Source organism: Parasteatoda tepidariorum, chromosome 8, assembly GCF_982258835.1.
Source record: "Parasteatoda tepidariorum strain Cologne lab strain chromosome 8, Ptep-v5.0, whole genome shotgun sequence".
NCBI lineage: Eukaryota > Metazoa > Arthropoda > Arachnida > Araneae > Theridiidae > Parasteatoda > Parasteatoda tepidariorum.
In genome coordinates this window covers 5,660,011-5,677,564 of record NC_141762.1, presented here as the reverse complement: position 1 = coordinate 5,677,564, position 17,554 = coordinate 5,660,011, and the positions used below count along the sequence as shown (strand labels likewise).

Genomic DNA, 17,554 nt, shown 5'->3' with positions numbered 1-17,554 from the left:
AGTTGTAAATTATTATATTTATATATATTTTAAATCCAAAATTTTAAAAATATATTTTGTTTTTATAATTTTAAAAACCAATATTCAATGTGCCGAAATAGCTCAGTTGGGAGAGCGTTAGACTGAAGATCTAAAGGTCCCTGGTTCGATCCCGGGTTTCGGCATTAGGAGATATTTTTTTACCATGCTAGTATTATAAGTTTTTAGATTAAACTAATAAATAGAATTCGTTCCGAATACTTTTTTATTAATTTTATCAGACGAAATTTTTATGGATTCAAATTTTAAGTCGTTAAAAGTTCCGGGCAATCCTGCATTTTTTTAGAGATAAAAAGAAAATAGAAAATTTTAAAAGGTAATAGACAAGCAAAATCGGTCTTGCCACAAATTTTTCATGAATTTAGAAATTTAAAGCTGTGTATTCTTAATGATATTAATAGTTTAATATTTTATTAATTTAAACACTTGAAATTGTTTTTAGATGAAAAATAAAATAATATTGTGTAATAGACTTTTTTTTCATAGGATACAGTTTAAAAATTACTTATGCATATTTTTAGCAAATTTAAACTGCCCTGGTCAGCAAAATTAAGCTAATCACAAACCCCTCCCATGCTTACGTAAGAAACTTTTGACTTCCTGGCTTCTGCCTCGACTTTTACTGCAGTAATTTAATTTAAATATTAAATTCAAATGAAAAATATAACTTTGCATAAAACAAATTTACATTTTCTAATTAAACATAGTTTTATAAAATGTTAAGTAGAATATTCTTGAGGAATCTTTTGAGTTCAAAACTTTTGACTTCTAAAACTCAACGAAGAACTTTTTTCTTTTCACAAATTAAACTTTGGTTCCAAAATTTGAAATTTCTATCCACGAGTAATTTTTTTCGTTTCATTTTTAAATTTGCTTATTAAATGAAGTTTTAAAATAAGAGGATTTTAATATCTTACATAAGCATTTTCTATCCCCCCCCCCGTCCTCCTTCATCAGCCAAAAAAAAAAAAAAAAAAAAAAAACTAATCATACACTCCCTTTTTGCTTACGTAATCTAAATGAAATACCACTATTCTTACATTTCGTTGTTTTTTGCTAATAATATCTACCATTGTTAAATTACAATATACTACACTGTATTAGTATAAAGTCGTAAATAAGAAATATAAATATGACCATCAATAGAAACTTCGAAGTTTAAAAAGGAAACACGCGGCAAGAAACGTAAAAAAATAAATAAATACATAGTATCAGGAGCCTGTAATAATATGTTTTAACAATTTTAAAAAATAATCAAGTGTAAAATAAAATAATTAAACAATTGAAAAAAATTAAAAACAATAAATTCGTATTAAATACATTTAATGGAACGGTCATCATAGTGAAAAAGATAATGGCTCAAATGCTGTTTGCAAAATTCATTATTCTCTTTTCTTAGGCTAACACCGATTGATAAACGTACAAGGGAAAAAAAAAAACAATTTTATTTTGAATGAAAAGGTATTCATGACAATTTCTTTTACGTTTAACAGTAAGGAATAGTGGAGAGTCTTTAAAAATAGTAAAAGCTTTAAGTACTCATAACTGCTTATAAGCCATAGATGACCTTTTAGAAGTACAGTGAAACCTACTAAAGCTTTTTCTTTCTTTTTTCTATTGTATATGTGAAAGGTGATTTTGCTTTTATCACAGCTATCAACAGTTCTGCATTTTGAAATTTTTTATTTTTACAATTCAGGTTATTGCAAAATTTATACTCGATTGATTAATTTTTGTTTTACCTGTTAGGTGATTCAATTTGATAAGAGAGAAAAATAAACTCGTCCGTAAAGTTAATACTATTATGACATTTTACATAACGGTTAAAGAAAATCAGATGACTAAAATAAATAACTAATAAAGTTTATGTTACTAAGGAAGGGATTTTTACAAAGGAAAATGGCGGAAAAAAAATTGTTATCTGGAATCACAATTTTTGCGAAAAATAAAGAAATAAATATAAACGGATAAAAAAGATCGTTGTTAACTTTTGTTAAGAAGACTTTATATTTTTTAATAAATTTAAAAAGAGTTTAAATTTATATTCCGGAAACCTCCGGCCTTGTTCTGTTTTTAGAAGATTTCGACGCGTAGGCTGCTTCTGGGGCTGAGAAAATTGCATAGCCCCTGTCGTGGTTTTTCGCGCGGAGTGGGTCGTGACGTCACTATGTAGAGGTACTGCTCTGCAGGAATGTGAAGACTTGCCAAACTATACGTGTGTTTATTTATTTCGTAGTATTCTGTTAATAATTTTATAAGAAACTGTATTTTTCATTTGAAATTGTTTTAATAAAAACCACGCAGAAATAAAATCATACAATTATTACTTTTCGGTGAAACACGCTTGTATCCATGGGCGTCATTGTCGGGTGGGGGGAACGGTACTTATATGTCCCCCTCAATGATTCGAAATCTCTTGAAGTTCACCTCAATGTTTCAGACAAATAAACAAAATTATCACGAACCATTATTGATTTAAATTCATCAAAGTTAAAAACAATAAAGATATAAAAATAATGCAGTTAAGCAGATATAAGAAAACATTCAAGAACTAGGGTGAATGTGTTTTTAAATTTCTTCCCCCCTCAGAAAATTGAACTCCTGTAACGTCAATGTTTGTATACATCGTAGATATTTAATTTCCGCTCTTTTATTATTTGCTAACCATGCATTTACGAAAGAAATAAGTGTATTTCATTTTTAAATTTTACTGAGCATTCGTAAAATTTACGTGAAACTAAAATGTCGAATTATAGCAAAAATGATTACCCCCAAAAATTTAAAATTTTACGTAAATAAATTCGTTTTATTTACGAATATTTTACCAACCACTTTTTACAAGGTAAAAATGAGTATTTTATTTTTACATATTTACGCCAACAATACATCCAAATGTACGTAAATTGAAACGTCGAATTACAACAAAAATAGTTATTCAAAAAACAAAAATTTACGTAACATTTTGGGTAAACAAATTATTTTATTTTAAGAATATTTTACCAACCACTCTTTACTAGGTAAGAATGAACTCGTTATTTTTACATATAATTTACGTCAAAATGTAGACAAGTGTACAAATGTAAAATTATAGAAAAAAATGGCAATCCAAAAAAAAAAAAAAAATAGAAAATTTGCGTGAATAAATTCGAACCGAAATTTAAATGGTAAATTTACTTTGCCAATAATAAGTCAATAATTAAATACACAGAATCATTTTTACTAAATCGTAAATATTCTTCCGTCAATCTTTTCGTAAAAAAAAAAAAAAAAAGACAGCAATCTTACAAAAGAGTAGTTGGTAAAATCCATTACGTAAATAATTATGTAAATTATACCAAAGCTTTTTTACCTCTCAAAGGTAATATCATTACGTCAATATTAGGTAAAATTATGTATAAAACGTATTGATTTTACCAATTTCCCAAAATTTAATTTACGTATCACGCTAAAAGAGAATTTTAAAATTTTAGAGCGTTCATGAAGAGCAGATATTATCTTTAATTTTAACGATCATTGTCATGAAAGAAATTTTAATTATTGTTTTAATTAGTAGCGAAGGGGGTTCCTGAGGCGATTCGCTACTTCGGGTATTTCCCAAAGGCAGCTAAGCAGCGCCTGATTTGGAAATGTGAGGGTTCTATGCACAGAACTATCAGGCCTATAACTTTTAAAAAATTTACTTTTTGTTTGTGTATGAAGTGCCCTTAAATTATTTATAACATGAGTAAATGATATAATAGTAAATTTGAGCTTTTATTTTTTACAATTTTTGTTTAACTCATAATTCTAATGGGTAATTCTCAAGGAAAAAGTTTAAAAAAAAAAATTATAACAATAATGGGCTCCTAGAAATTAGGCCTAGGCCTCCCAGGCCTTATAATAAATCAGGCACAGGCTCAGTTACTAATACACTACTTTCACATTACTTTCCCCATTCAGTTTCTTATCTTCAAAAAAAAAAAAAAGAAAGAAAGAAAAAACTTGTAAAAATTAAAGGATGTCAAAATTGTTATGGTCAATTTCTTTTTTCAAATATTTTTGTTTAAAAAAAATGTATTTATTTATTTATCAGTTGTAATCAGGGAACGCCTAGATCATTCATTCTCATTCAATTTACAAACAAATTTTAGAGCTTATGCATCATTTTGTAACTGGCGGACACAGCTGACCCATTTTTAGGTTTACAACTATCAATGTTTAACTCCGTAGCTTTGGAATTTTTATCCCAACCCAGACGACAGGAGAACTCTTGGACAAAACATTGAGACATATTAGCCTTCATGAAAGATATAGAACTAACTCGTACTTTTGTTTAATGGAGAAAAACCTCCTTCGGCTAGCCCGACAGCAAGGGGATTCTAACATATGATCTATCCATCAAGGAAGATATTTTACGCCAAAACTGTTGTCGGAGCAGAATATGTAGCTGGATCAACCTGGGTCATCTTATTGATAGGCGAGCGATCTATAACCTTTAGCCACCGCGTCTCCCGATTGTAAATCATTGATGTAATTTCCTTTACACGTTACAATAAAAGCTAAAAAAGGTACTTATCGTTATGGGTCAGAAATTCTTAAATTTTATAAGGACTGGGAGGCCAAGATCGCCGACATACAGGAATAACGCTAGATTCCGGTTAACGCAGGTCACCTAACAATTTTCACATATGTGTATCAAACACTGCATTATCGCGGTTTTTAATGATAACAATACATATTTAATTCGGAAATATCGTGGTAATATTTAACAACTACAATTCTCGAATAGGACGATATCGTGATCATAATCGAAAATATAACATCGCAAATATTAAACTATAGTTATTGAATACGATATTATTGTGAGTCTTAATGTAATATTTATTTGGGAAACAAAAATATAGATTTTTGTAAAGACAATTAAAAATTAGTTGAATCGAAAAACTTTTGCGATATATTTTTAAACATCGATATTTTTTGACAATACATCGCGATACTTAAATTCTCCACTTATCGAATGGAGAAATGATGTTCCAGCCGCCCACAACTCAGAAAAGAAATTACGGATTACGTATTTTTCCGATATTTATTGTTTTAATTTATTAGTTTTAGTGATCTTCTTAAATATTACATTGACGTTTTCCTAAATGAGAAGTAGAAATTTATCGAAACTGAATTCATTTTTTTTTTTTTTGGAAAATTGCTATTTAACAAAATAATTTTGGTTAATGTAAAAATTCGTAATATCGGTAAAATGAATTTTCGTTGTTGCTTTGGACCCCTTGAATTCGTTAAAACAGGATTAGACTGTATTTCATTCACAACCATTCATAATAGCACAATTTATAGCCTTGTGTTTTGATTAGAATTTATAGAGAATTCTCAGTTCTTTTTTTTTTTGGGGGGGGGGGCGAGGTTGAACGTCAAAGCAATATGAGGAACACTTGATCATTGCATTGTTTAATAATGATCAACCTCAAACTATAAATACGCTATTTTTTATTTAAAAAACAAATAGAATATTAAAAACAAATAAAAGTAAAATAAAAAAATGAAATTCTGATAGCGAAAGAAAGATCTAAAATAAAAAAGAGCGAAAATAATTGTATTTAATTCCAAGGGATTTCCACAGTTATAATAACGTTATATCATGCTACGTTTATTTTATTTTCCTCTCGTCTAGTTTTCTGTAACAATGAATAACATTACAATTTCATTAAAAAAAATGGGAGTGCCATGTGCGGCTGAAAAAAAAATAGTAATAAATTCCCAAACATTCATGCGTGATAAAAACGTAAACATTGTATTCACCTCGCAAGGAACGTACAGGTAGTGCGGGTCGTCGTGACCAATCAGAAGCAGGAACGAGCAATTCAAAACGGATTTAAACCGCGCTGGAAGGTCACGTGGTCATAGGGCGACGTCCTTTTTGCGAATGGACTGTAGCAGGATCGAATAAACGAAACCTAAATAGATCAAGTTTCGAATTTGTAAGGGAAGGATGATTGTTTAATGTTTTTTCATTTTTGGTTTTTGAATTTACTTGGCTTTGATTGGACGGGGACAGAGAAGGATGGGATGGGAGGAAATCATGATATATCATATCATATAAGTCATGACAATTTCAAATGAATTTATAAGATCATTTACTAAGAAGTCGCGAAACAAAATAAAGTTAGCATGCATTACAAAGCATAACCAGAAATGTTGAGAAAGTAATAACTGTTTGTAGGAAACCAAGTTCGCCAACACGTAAGAACTATGCCAGATCCCAGTTTAGACAAATTTATCAGCCACCCATACTTCAACATAAGTGTATTAAATACAACAATACCACGTTCATTAACAATGCATATTTTTAGCGACACTATCGCAATAGTTTTTGATGACCATCACTATCGAATATGATAATACTGAGATTATTATCAATAACATAATGCATTAAGAAGACAATATCGCGAACTATTAAACGATAATTATTGAATACGATATTATTGTGAGTAATAATATAAGTTATTTAATTTGAAAAACATTACGATTTGTTGTTAAATACCGATATTTTTCGATAAAATATTGCGATATTAAAATTTTTATTTATCGGTTATAAGAATCAATGTTCGTGTTGGTAACAACTTCGAAAAGCAAGACAAATTTAAAAATTTTTTCAAAACTGTATTATTTTTTACACTTAAAATTGTATAACAAATAGCTTTTAGAAAATTTAAAACCATAAAAAATTATACATATTAATCAAATTTAAACTTATCAAAATAATATTCTTCCAAAAATTGTAAAAAAAAAAATATTTCAATGACACGTAATTGAGAAAGAGAGGAAAGAACCAGAACATGTAATTTGATTCGGTAAATTTAGAATTTCATTTGGTTAAATAGGGAAAATGTTTTAGAGGGTGCAAAATACACTGATTTGAACAAAGTATAACTAAAATAAATAGAAAAGAAGACAATTTTTTGTGTGAGTATTAACTCAATGACTATCTTTTTGTTCCCACTTGTCCCGCCAAAACACATGACCTAATTCTAGTCGTAGCATGCATGTGTGGCATTATTCCAAACTCGGGCACTTGTAGAATTCGAAAACAGGTCATAGTAAAAAAGGAAAGCAAAAAAAAATTCTATGGGAATTGTGATTCGTTAAGTCTAGTTCCCGCCTTTATCTTGAACGAAAAATCCCGGAGGCTTATTTAAATGTTTTATTTTTAGAACAGATATATACGTTTGTGGAATACTTAATGAACAACATTGTTTGTAACGATTAAGTGTTCCGTGAACAGGAAATATAAAATATTTACCATTATTATACGCATTCTAATAACAATATGATGTCATTATCGGTCTCTCGAATAATCTCAGATCTGGTTTCCTCTGTGTAATGCAGAGCTGTCGTAACTACAAGGGTGGGGTTAGCAAAATTTTTGGTCAGGTCCACGCGCCTCTCATGTTCGTAAATAAAGCATTTTTAATAATAAATTTATTTTGCAAAAAAAAAATTTATTTTTACTAAAAAAATTATTATTACCGTGTTTTCTTATTTTGTAGATAAAAAAAGGAAATATGACAAGCGACTAGGGACAGGACGATTCCATAATACAAACGGACTTAAAAAATTTCGAAAGGGGAAAATGAGCTCGATATCGGGAAAGCGTAGCTGGTGAGAGCTTTAGCTTAGCAAAATATCGCCTTATTTTAGCGCCAACATTGGAAGTCAAAATTTGACGGGATTTTCTAAAACAAAAAAAAACTTAACTAGGGTCATCAAAAAAAAAAAAAAAATTGATTATTAGGCTTTACAGAGAAGACAGTCAGAATTGATTTTTTTTTTACGTACCTCAGTACTGTTAACAATTATCGGTTGCTGTTCCAGCAATTCTGCACATGTTGGAGGAACGTGAGGGGGGGGGGGAGATCGTGAAAAGAATTCCGTGTATAAACCGGGCAGTGGCACTTGACCTTAAGAAAACATCAGTGCAGGGAATACCGGGCAGTGGCACTTAACTAGACCTTGTATATATTTCTGACATTTACTAAAAGTCTAGTCAACTAGACCTAGTAGAAGTGCCACTGCCCGGTATACCCTACACTGATGTTTTTTTAAGGTCAAGTGCCACTGCCCGGTATACCCTACACTGATGTTTTTTTAAGGTTCAGTGACATTGCCCGGTATACCCTACACTGATGTTTTTTTAGGGTCAAGTGCCATTGCCTGGTATATATTTGCCCGGTATACCCTACACTGATGTATTTTTAAGGTCAAGTGCCACTGTCCGGTATACCATGCAATTATGTTTTTTTAAGGTTTAGTGTCACTGCCCAGTATACATTTGCCCGATGCTCCAAACACTGATGTTTCTTCTAATCTATCGTCAGTAAGTATTAAAATATCGAATAAATGTAATTATATCCACGAATAAATTAATATCAAATCGGATGTAATAAATACTTCGGACATTCACCGAAGCGACAATGTGATTGTCAACATTCACCGGTGAAAGTCAACAACCACCGATTTCGGTCATTCACAGTAACATGCACATCATTTACATAATAACCGCATCAGGACGTTTATTTCATACTTTGCCTAAATAGCATTTGTCATTCTACAGAATGCTTAGGCATTATATACAATGCTTAGGGAAAATATGTTATAATTCTCATATATCATACTTTACCTAAAAACATCCAGCATTCTATACAATGCCGGCGTTTCATACTTTGCCGGTAACTTACATATATTAAGATCTAACTAACTTCAAAGTAAAAAAAAAATTTAAAAACAAAAGCAAAACAGATAACAATAATAAAAACAAAGACATAACGAAAAAATTCAACAAATAACATATTTTATACGAGTTCGAAAATGACAGTAACTGTCGCAAAAAATAAACGTAAAAAAAAAATGTGAACGGTGACGGTAAACCTTTGAAATTTAGCCAATACGCCAAGGAAAATAACAAAAAAATCCCCAATATTCTCAGTGTAATTTACCTCTTTCCCTATTTTCACTCTTCCGACGAAACTTTAAGTTTTTAACATTATGGAATCGTCCTTCCCCTAGTCGCTTGTGGAAATATGTCAACAATTTCACATTTTTAAAAAACCCTCATATATGACCGAATACCCGTTCTTTGTCACTAAATCAGTACTGAACAACGCGAAGTCATGCATAAAACTGCAACACTCATTCGAACACAATTGAAAAGGTTAAAAAAAAAAATTCCGATTTCGTTTATCTAGTAATAATTTTGTCCTTTCCGGTAACTTTACATTAACAGATTAAGTAATACACGTTTTTTAGGAAGTTTATTCCATCAAAATAACGATTTACTGTATTCAATATTATTAGGCGTGATCAGTGCCGTAGCGAGCTTAACTCGCGCCCGGGGCACAATACCTTTTTAGCGCCCCCCCCCACTCGAAAACCATCTAATATTCTAAGTAAAATATACTCGCAAAGTAATAAATAAATAAAGTAAAATAAATAAAGTCATAGGCTCAAGCTAGGCATTAAATTTGAGACAAAAATGTAGTTGAGAAAATAAGACTAGATTTTGAAATGTATATGATCATCGAGAATTAGTTCAAAAGATACCTATTATTTATTTTACATATTTATAAAGAAATATTTTAAAAACACGCAGCTTAAAACAATAAAAAAGTAAATATTTATTATCTCTAAGGAGATACAGATATTTAATAATATGATTATGATACATTAATGAAACTAATTACTATGTATAAATTTTCCGCTTTTGATGAAGCAAATTTATCAATAATATCATCAAAGTTGATCATTTCAAATTTTTTCATACCCTATTCACTGAATAATAGAATCGTCGAGTAGATGTAGTAAGTAATCTTATTTGTTTTATTACTAACCAAGAATGCTTTGAACTTGAAAGGTAGCAACTCAGTGAAATATACACTATAATTTATGCTAACATTAAACTTATAACATTTCATTTTAATTCTAAGCAGAGCGCGATGACAAGGACGCAAAACTGAAAAATACAGGCACAAAATAACTTAAACTTTAATATTTCGGGTATTTACCTAACTTGTAGCGGAATTCCACAACCTGTCGCAAGTGTCACGGATAAGTACAGTCACGAAAAAAAGTATCCGGAAAGTAACAAATAAAGAATCATTTATTTTTTGAAACAGATAATTCTCAGGTACACAACAAATACGGCGTTTGTGTCCTTTCCTAGTAACAGCAAAACGCTGTATTTGTTGTGTGTCTGAGAAGTATCTATATTAAAAAATAGACAATCTTTTAGTTGTTATTTTCGGGATACTTTTTTCCGTGACTGTACATATAAGTACATTAGAGTGCTATTGTTATCGTTTTAAAATAAAAAGCGTAAGCTACATTGCGTTTATAGAAACAAAAATAAATAGTGTTCTGAAAGAAAGAATGTTTGTACTTTGTACACTGTACAAATATACAAACACTTTGTACACTGATGTTTGTACTTTGTACACTGCAAATATTTGGAGATAATATATGTAACCACACAGCGTAGATGCCATAAGGAAGTGCTGACAGACACAGGTTGAGCCAGCCCAGTGGAAAAGACGTGTCATTTCTATTATGAACATATTATTACAGTTTGATTAGTGTTCCTTTTCATTTACGAATTAACATTTATTATATTTCATCGGCACCAAATTTAAAATATATTTTCCAGAAATAAATTATAATAAAAATAAAAATTATCCAACAATTTTTCTTGTTTTGCTGACCATTTGGCGCCCCTTTGCGTGCAGCGCCCGGGGCATGATGTCCCCCCTTGCTCCCCCCTCGCTACGCCACTGGGCGTGATGCTATTACTCGTGGTCAACTCTTGTTAGTCAGAATTAACTACAATCAGGCGATTTTTTCTAGTCTTTTACCTTTCGAGGAACCTTAAAATTTCTCTTTCTACACCACAGTCTCTCTAATAAAACTGCACACTATCGATGCAGGTAACAAATATAGTAATACATACACTGAGACTAGAATATCCACTTTTTTGTCATATTCGATACACCTATGTGTATTATCGCGGTAGCTGATGATTTGGCGTGATTCTACTTGTCGGCTAACTTGGCTTCATAGTACTAATAACCGATAAGCACTGATTTTTTTTTTTTAAGTTTATGTTATTTTCATTAAATTTGAGAATTAAAAATTCGTAATCAAAAACGATGCGAACAATTATTATTAATAGTTGGCAATAAAATGTTATTTTGTTAATGTTATATAAAATGTTATGTTAAAATATTAGAACTTAAAAAATTTAAAAGCTTCGCGTTTGAAATGTCGTTTAGACGTATAAGAAGAATGGACATATTTATGTTAAACTTATGTTAACTTGCTTATTAGCAAGCTTTACTTTTGCACCTAAACTATGAATTTAGCGAGCTTTAAGGATATTTAATTTTTTCTCGTGGTTCCATCTGCCTTTATATTTTTATTATTATTATTTTTTTATACTTATTTTGTGAAAATGCTGATACCATGGCAGCGCACGTTTTCTTTTAATGCTTTTTATTTGAATTTGCGTATTTTCGATATTGTGTCTGTACCGCATTAAGCAGGTAAGAGGTGATAGTTCAAAAACCACCCCAGGAAAATTTGCAAAATGCTGAAATAAACACCCTCTAAATCGCTGATTCCTGTTCCCGATTTATTTATTTATCCTTTTTTTTTCTTTCTAAAAACTTGTATATTTGTTACCGTGAACGACCGAAATCAAGAGAATGTCGACTTTCACCGATGAATGTCAACAATCACATAATCGCTTTAGTGAATGTCTAAAATATTTGTTACATCCGATTTGACATTAATTTATTCGTTGATATTATTATATTTATTCGATGTTTTAATATCTGCTGAGGATAGATAGGGAGAAACATCAGTGTTCGGAGAAACGGGCAGTGGCACTTGACTTTAAAAAAAAAATTGATGTAAGGCATACCGGGCAAATGTATTCCGTGCAGTGCCATAACTAGACCTAATATATATTTCGGACATTTACCAAAGCAACTATGTGATTGTCAACATTCACCCCGGTGGAAGTCAACGACCACCCACTTCTGCCATTTCACATTAACATTTAAACCAAAATTATATAAATAATTAGAAAATAAGATTTATGAAAGCATCTTGAAATGAATATGTACGCTGAGGCCATTTTCCCATGTCGTCAGACTAACGGTGGGAGGTTTTCGCTGTTTTTCCCTTCCTGCAACGCAAATGCAGATTAGTTCCATCAAAAAGTACTCCACGAAGGCAATTTCTCTCGATGCTTGATCCATGATTATTCCAGGAGATTCCCTTGTCTTCTGGCTTGGGTTCAAAATTACAAAGCTACGAACTTGAACATAAGTAGTCGTAAACCCAAAAGATTGGGTCAGCTGCTCAACGACGGTTATAAAATAAAAATAGAATTGTGCTCTCGACGAATTGTGTTTGCGACGAATAATGCCCAGTGCGAATTGTTGCCGTGACGAATTGTGTGCGTGACTCCGAAAATATATCTGGTAACAGGCATGAAATTAATTACGACGATTTCTTTTAAAAATTTAAATCTATATACAATTAACAGTATTAAAGGTACACTTGAAGAATAATGAGAATTATGGAAACAGGCATAACAAATTTCATCTTGATAAAGATATCAACTAAAATAATTTTGAAAAAAAGAGGAAAAAAAGAGCCGTATGAAAAACTTTTACGTACGAGGGTTGCTATTTATATTTCTGGCCTTGGCAACAGTAAGTGTTGCTAGGCGACCGCAGGCGATTTTAATCGATTTAAGTTTGATATTTTTAAACATAAATTCAGCAGACGATTTACCATTATAGCTTCATTTGTGTTGTTGACAGTAAATTGAAAAGTTCTTCTCTTTCAAAAAATGGAATCGAATCGTGAACATTTTCGTGCCATTATTTTTCATAACTTTTGACGTGGATTGTCAAGACAAGAGTGCTTCGATGAACTTAATTCTTTATTCAGCGATAACGCGCCATCCTACAGCACTGTAAAAAATTGGTATAACGAATTTAATCGTGGTCGATGTTCGATCCAGGACGAATCCCGTGCAGGTCGTCCAAAATCCGTTGTTGTGCCAGAAAAGATCGATGCTGTGCGTGATCTGATACAGCAAGATCGTCATGTGACATACCGTGAGATAGAGGCGTCTTTGGACATTAGTATGACTAGCATCAATAAAATATTGCATGAACATTTGAGCGTAAAAAAAATTTGTTCGCGTTGGATCCCGAATAATCTGACAAAAGCTCAAAAAAAGGCTCGTGTCGATTGGTGCAAGAAAATGTTGGAAAAATACGTTCAAGGTACAACAAAGGCTGTGTATTACATCTACACAGGTGACGAATCATGGATCTACGCATATCAGCCGGAAACAAAACAGCAATCAACTGTATGGGTCTTCCAAGACGAGGCAAAACCAACAAAAGTTGTTCGAGGAAGAAGCACATCGAAACAAATGATTGCCTGTTTCTTCGGCATTAACGATCATGTGGCAACAGTGGCGTTAGAGCAACGCAGGACTGTCAATTCTGAATGGTACACGACCATTTGTTTGCCAGAAGTCATCGGAGAAATTCGAAAAAAGCAGAAGAACAGGCGAATCATTCTTCATCATGACAATGCGCGCTCTCACACATCGACTCAAACAAAGGTATTTCTGACGGAGCGAAAGATCGAACTGATGGGTCATCCGCCGTACAGCCCTGATTTGGCACCCAATGACTTCTTCTTATTCCCACACATCAAAAATAAATTACGTGGACAACGATTTTCGACCCCCGAAGAAGCGGTTGATGCATTCAAAACGCATGTTTTGGAGTTACCTCAATCGGACTGGAAAAAGTGCTTTGAAAATTGATTCAAATGCATGGAGATATTTTGAACATTTTAATCTTGGAGAATATTTTGAAAAACAATAAAACCAATTTCGATCCTACATGTTTGTTTTTTCATTATTAGGCCAGAAATATAAATAGCAACCCTCGTAATACAGAAGAAGTACAACACTTAATTCATTATTTTTTAAAAAAAATTTTTAGTCTCATAGAACAATTTTTTCATTCAATTTACAAATGAGACCGAATTTTGGAAAGGATACGTATATACATACATACAAAATATCAGTTTCGTAAACGAGTAACCTTAACCGTTATATTGTAATAAAACAAACTGCCCATAAAAATATCAACATCAATTTCCGTTACTTTCAAATTTAAGATAGCAGACACAGGAACTAGTTTTAAGAGGCCCTCTACCCCTGTTTTATGAAAGACGGGGGGAACTATAAGGTTCAAAAGCAGATGTGGGATGCATTATTTAGTAATATTCATTCAACATAAAATCTATTTTTTAGTCTGCATATTTTTTACATCAATCACGGATGAATGAATTTTATGGTGGTTTACATTCCGTAACTCCTCTTTGAATAAAATGATGATTTTATACTGAGTTAATAATTGCAATAATAATAGTTGTAATAATGTGCTAAATGTGTAATACTAATATAATTTTCTGAGGAGAAAATATTTCAGCGCAATAGCTTGTAATGTTCTAATTTATATTCAGTTTTTGAGTGCAAATTGACCTTAACACGAGGTTCGTGATTTTTTTGATTTAAATCAGATTTTTTTTATTCAAATACACTGTAGGAACTTTAATTTATGATTAAAAAAACTTTATGAATGTTTAATCAAAAAATTTAATTAATATTAAAACTATATTATAACAATATTTTAGGAGCTCTAACTTACTAAAATAATTTTTCATTATAATACATAGCTTTGAATGTATAGCAACAATTTTGAAACAAATGCACGATTGAAATTTAAAGACTAGATGAAATAGATAATTTAAAGAATACTTCAGGGGTCTGTTTAGATTTTCCTGAGAGGTACCTATTTTTTGAAAATTTAGACATAATTTGTGAAAATTAAAAATTATATTAAAAAATCAACACAAATATGGTAAAAATATGAATTTATCGTTTCTTACGAGACACAAAAATAAAATTTTAAGAAAAAAGTTTTTTGTGAAATTATTCTACCGTTTTTCCTAAAGTTGAATTTGTGAAGGTACCGCTAAACGGTAGCAAATTTGACTTGGGCTTTAACTATTAAAGCAAAGTTTCAATTAGCAAACCATAATTTTAATTTAAAATTGTGATTTCTTTTTTTTTCCCCTCTTGATTTTTAAAATGACAAAATAAATGTAACAGATTGTGTTTATAAATGTAGTCATTCATCAATAAATAAATATTTAATCTATATATTTTTACATTAAAATATTAATTCTACATCCAAATAGATAAGTTAAGCTAAAAAAATTTTTTTTTTTAAATCTATGTACTCATTGGAATTTCTTTTCCACACATTTATTTGATAGAAAATCAGATAATGTCAAAGATACTGTAATCATATGAGAAAAAATACCCTACTGCTTCAAATAGACTTTGAAAGGGAAGAATGACACTATATCAAGGAAAAAATATCTGAATTCATCAGTCTATTTCTTTTTTCTTTCTATTTTTGGCATATTAGGGTAATATCTTTATAATATAACCTCAAGCTTCAGAAATATACATTTTCCACCAATAAAATATAATGCAGATTTTAGTTCCACGTTTCTTAATTCAAAAGGTAGAATTTTAATTAACATTATTTGCATTATTTTTTGAAAAAAATGCATGTTTATTAATTACTTTCTAGAGCTATTATGCAAGTCTATATTAAGACAGCATTAAATGTTTACTCTAATCTGTACTTTCAATGTCAAGAATCAAAAGATTTTTAAAAATGTAATTTCAAATGTGTTGAAATTGAACACACACCAAGAAAGAAAGTAATTTCGTTAACTAAAATTAATTAATGCAGCAAATTTATTTAAAATAAATGTTAAAACTAAGAAAAGAAAATAATAAAAGTATCAATAATTTAAAACACTGTTTTTTAACTTTTAAAATCAATATATATATATAAAAAAATTTGTTGATTTAAATCAAGCTGATTTAAATCAACAAACCCTGCCTTAACATACGATTCTTCGATACAGGTCAAACACTATTGGTTAAGGCCCCTGTTCGATGACGCTCACTAACTTCAATGAATGCTCCGCAAAAAGCTATGTCTTGGCATAAAATAGTTGAAATTTTTTGACTAATAATATATGCACTAAAAAAAACACTTGTGCCTCCACTTCCCACTATTTCCCTTATTATACTATATTAAGATCTATTAGTGAGCATAAATCCTTTTTCTAAGCAATCATTTTTTGAAATAACATTTAAAATTAAAAGTATATCGTTATAACAAATTTGGGGAGTTCACAACACAAATTTAATATTTGCTTACCAAACGGACGGATGTATTTTAAATACACTTTTTGTATATTAATGTAGTATATTAATGTAGTTTGCACCAAAAAATAATAATTGTAAAATGGTTAATAAGATCAGACACCGATTCAAATAACTTTATCTTAAAATGTAATGTAGAATTACATTATTCTAATAATAATAAAAACGTTCTTCCTAAACTCTTCATTTAGAAATCAAACGAAATCAAAAACGTACAGTACAGGTAATTTTAACCTTTAAATTAAGAAAATAAAAATATTTTTAGGAAAATAATAACTTTACGACTTATATCAATTTTATGCTGGTGACAACCGAACTAAAATAAAATGAATGTGGAAAAACTGTATCCTACCAGGAGATTTTCCAGCTAATAAAAATGTATTGACAAGAATGGAAAACTACGACACTATTATTAGATTTTTATGATATGTATTTACACAAAGCAACTTTTTAATGCGCCTTTTTCACCTGGAAAAAAAAAATCAGTACTTTAATCAATATGTTCGCTTTTTGTATTATGCTTAATTTTCTGTAATAAATTTATCAAAATGTACGATTTTAATTTTGTTTAAACATATGTATTATCGCAATATAATTGCATTAATTCTTCTTTTTCATCTGGAGAATCTGTTTCAGAACTAAAATCTATATGTTCGCCATTTGTATTATGCTTAATTTTTCGAAAAAAAATTATCAAAATGTACGATTATATTTTTGTTTAAACATAAGTATTATCATAAATATTTTCTTTAATCAGTCTTTTTTATCTGAAGGAACTATTTTAGAACTATAATCAATATGCTCGCAATTTATTTTACGCATAATTTTTTGCTATAAATTTATCAAAATGTACGATTTTATTTTTGTTTAAATATATATATTTTCACAAAATAAGGTCTTTAATCGCCTCTTTCATCGAGCGAAACTATTTCAATACAACATATTCAAATCAACATGTTCGTAATTTATTTTAAGTTACATTTTTTACAGTTCAAAATTTATCAAAATGTATGTTTTAATTTTGTTTAAAGATTGTATTAACACACAACCATTTCCTCATTCAGTATTTTTCCCTTCATTTTTTTAGTGAGGGAAATAATTTTTTATTCGAAAAAATAAAGGTTTCAA

General features: G+C 30.2%; 1 non-coding gene across 1 annotated transcript; it reads left to right on the top strand.

Annotated features, from left to right (window-relative positions):
- Positions 1–91: 91 nt before the first annotated feature.
- Positions 92–164, top strand: TRNAF-GAA (transfer RNA phenylalanine (anticodon GAA)). Its single transcript has one exon. It is a non-coding gene; the product is annotated as a tRNA-Phe (tRNA).
- The last annotated feature ends 17,390 nt before the right edge of the window (positions 165–17,554 follow it).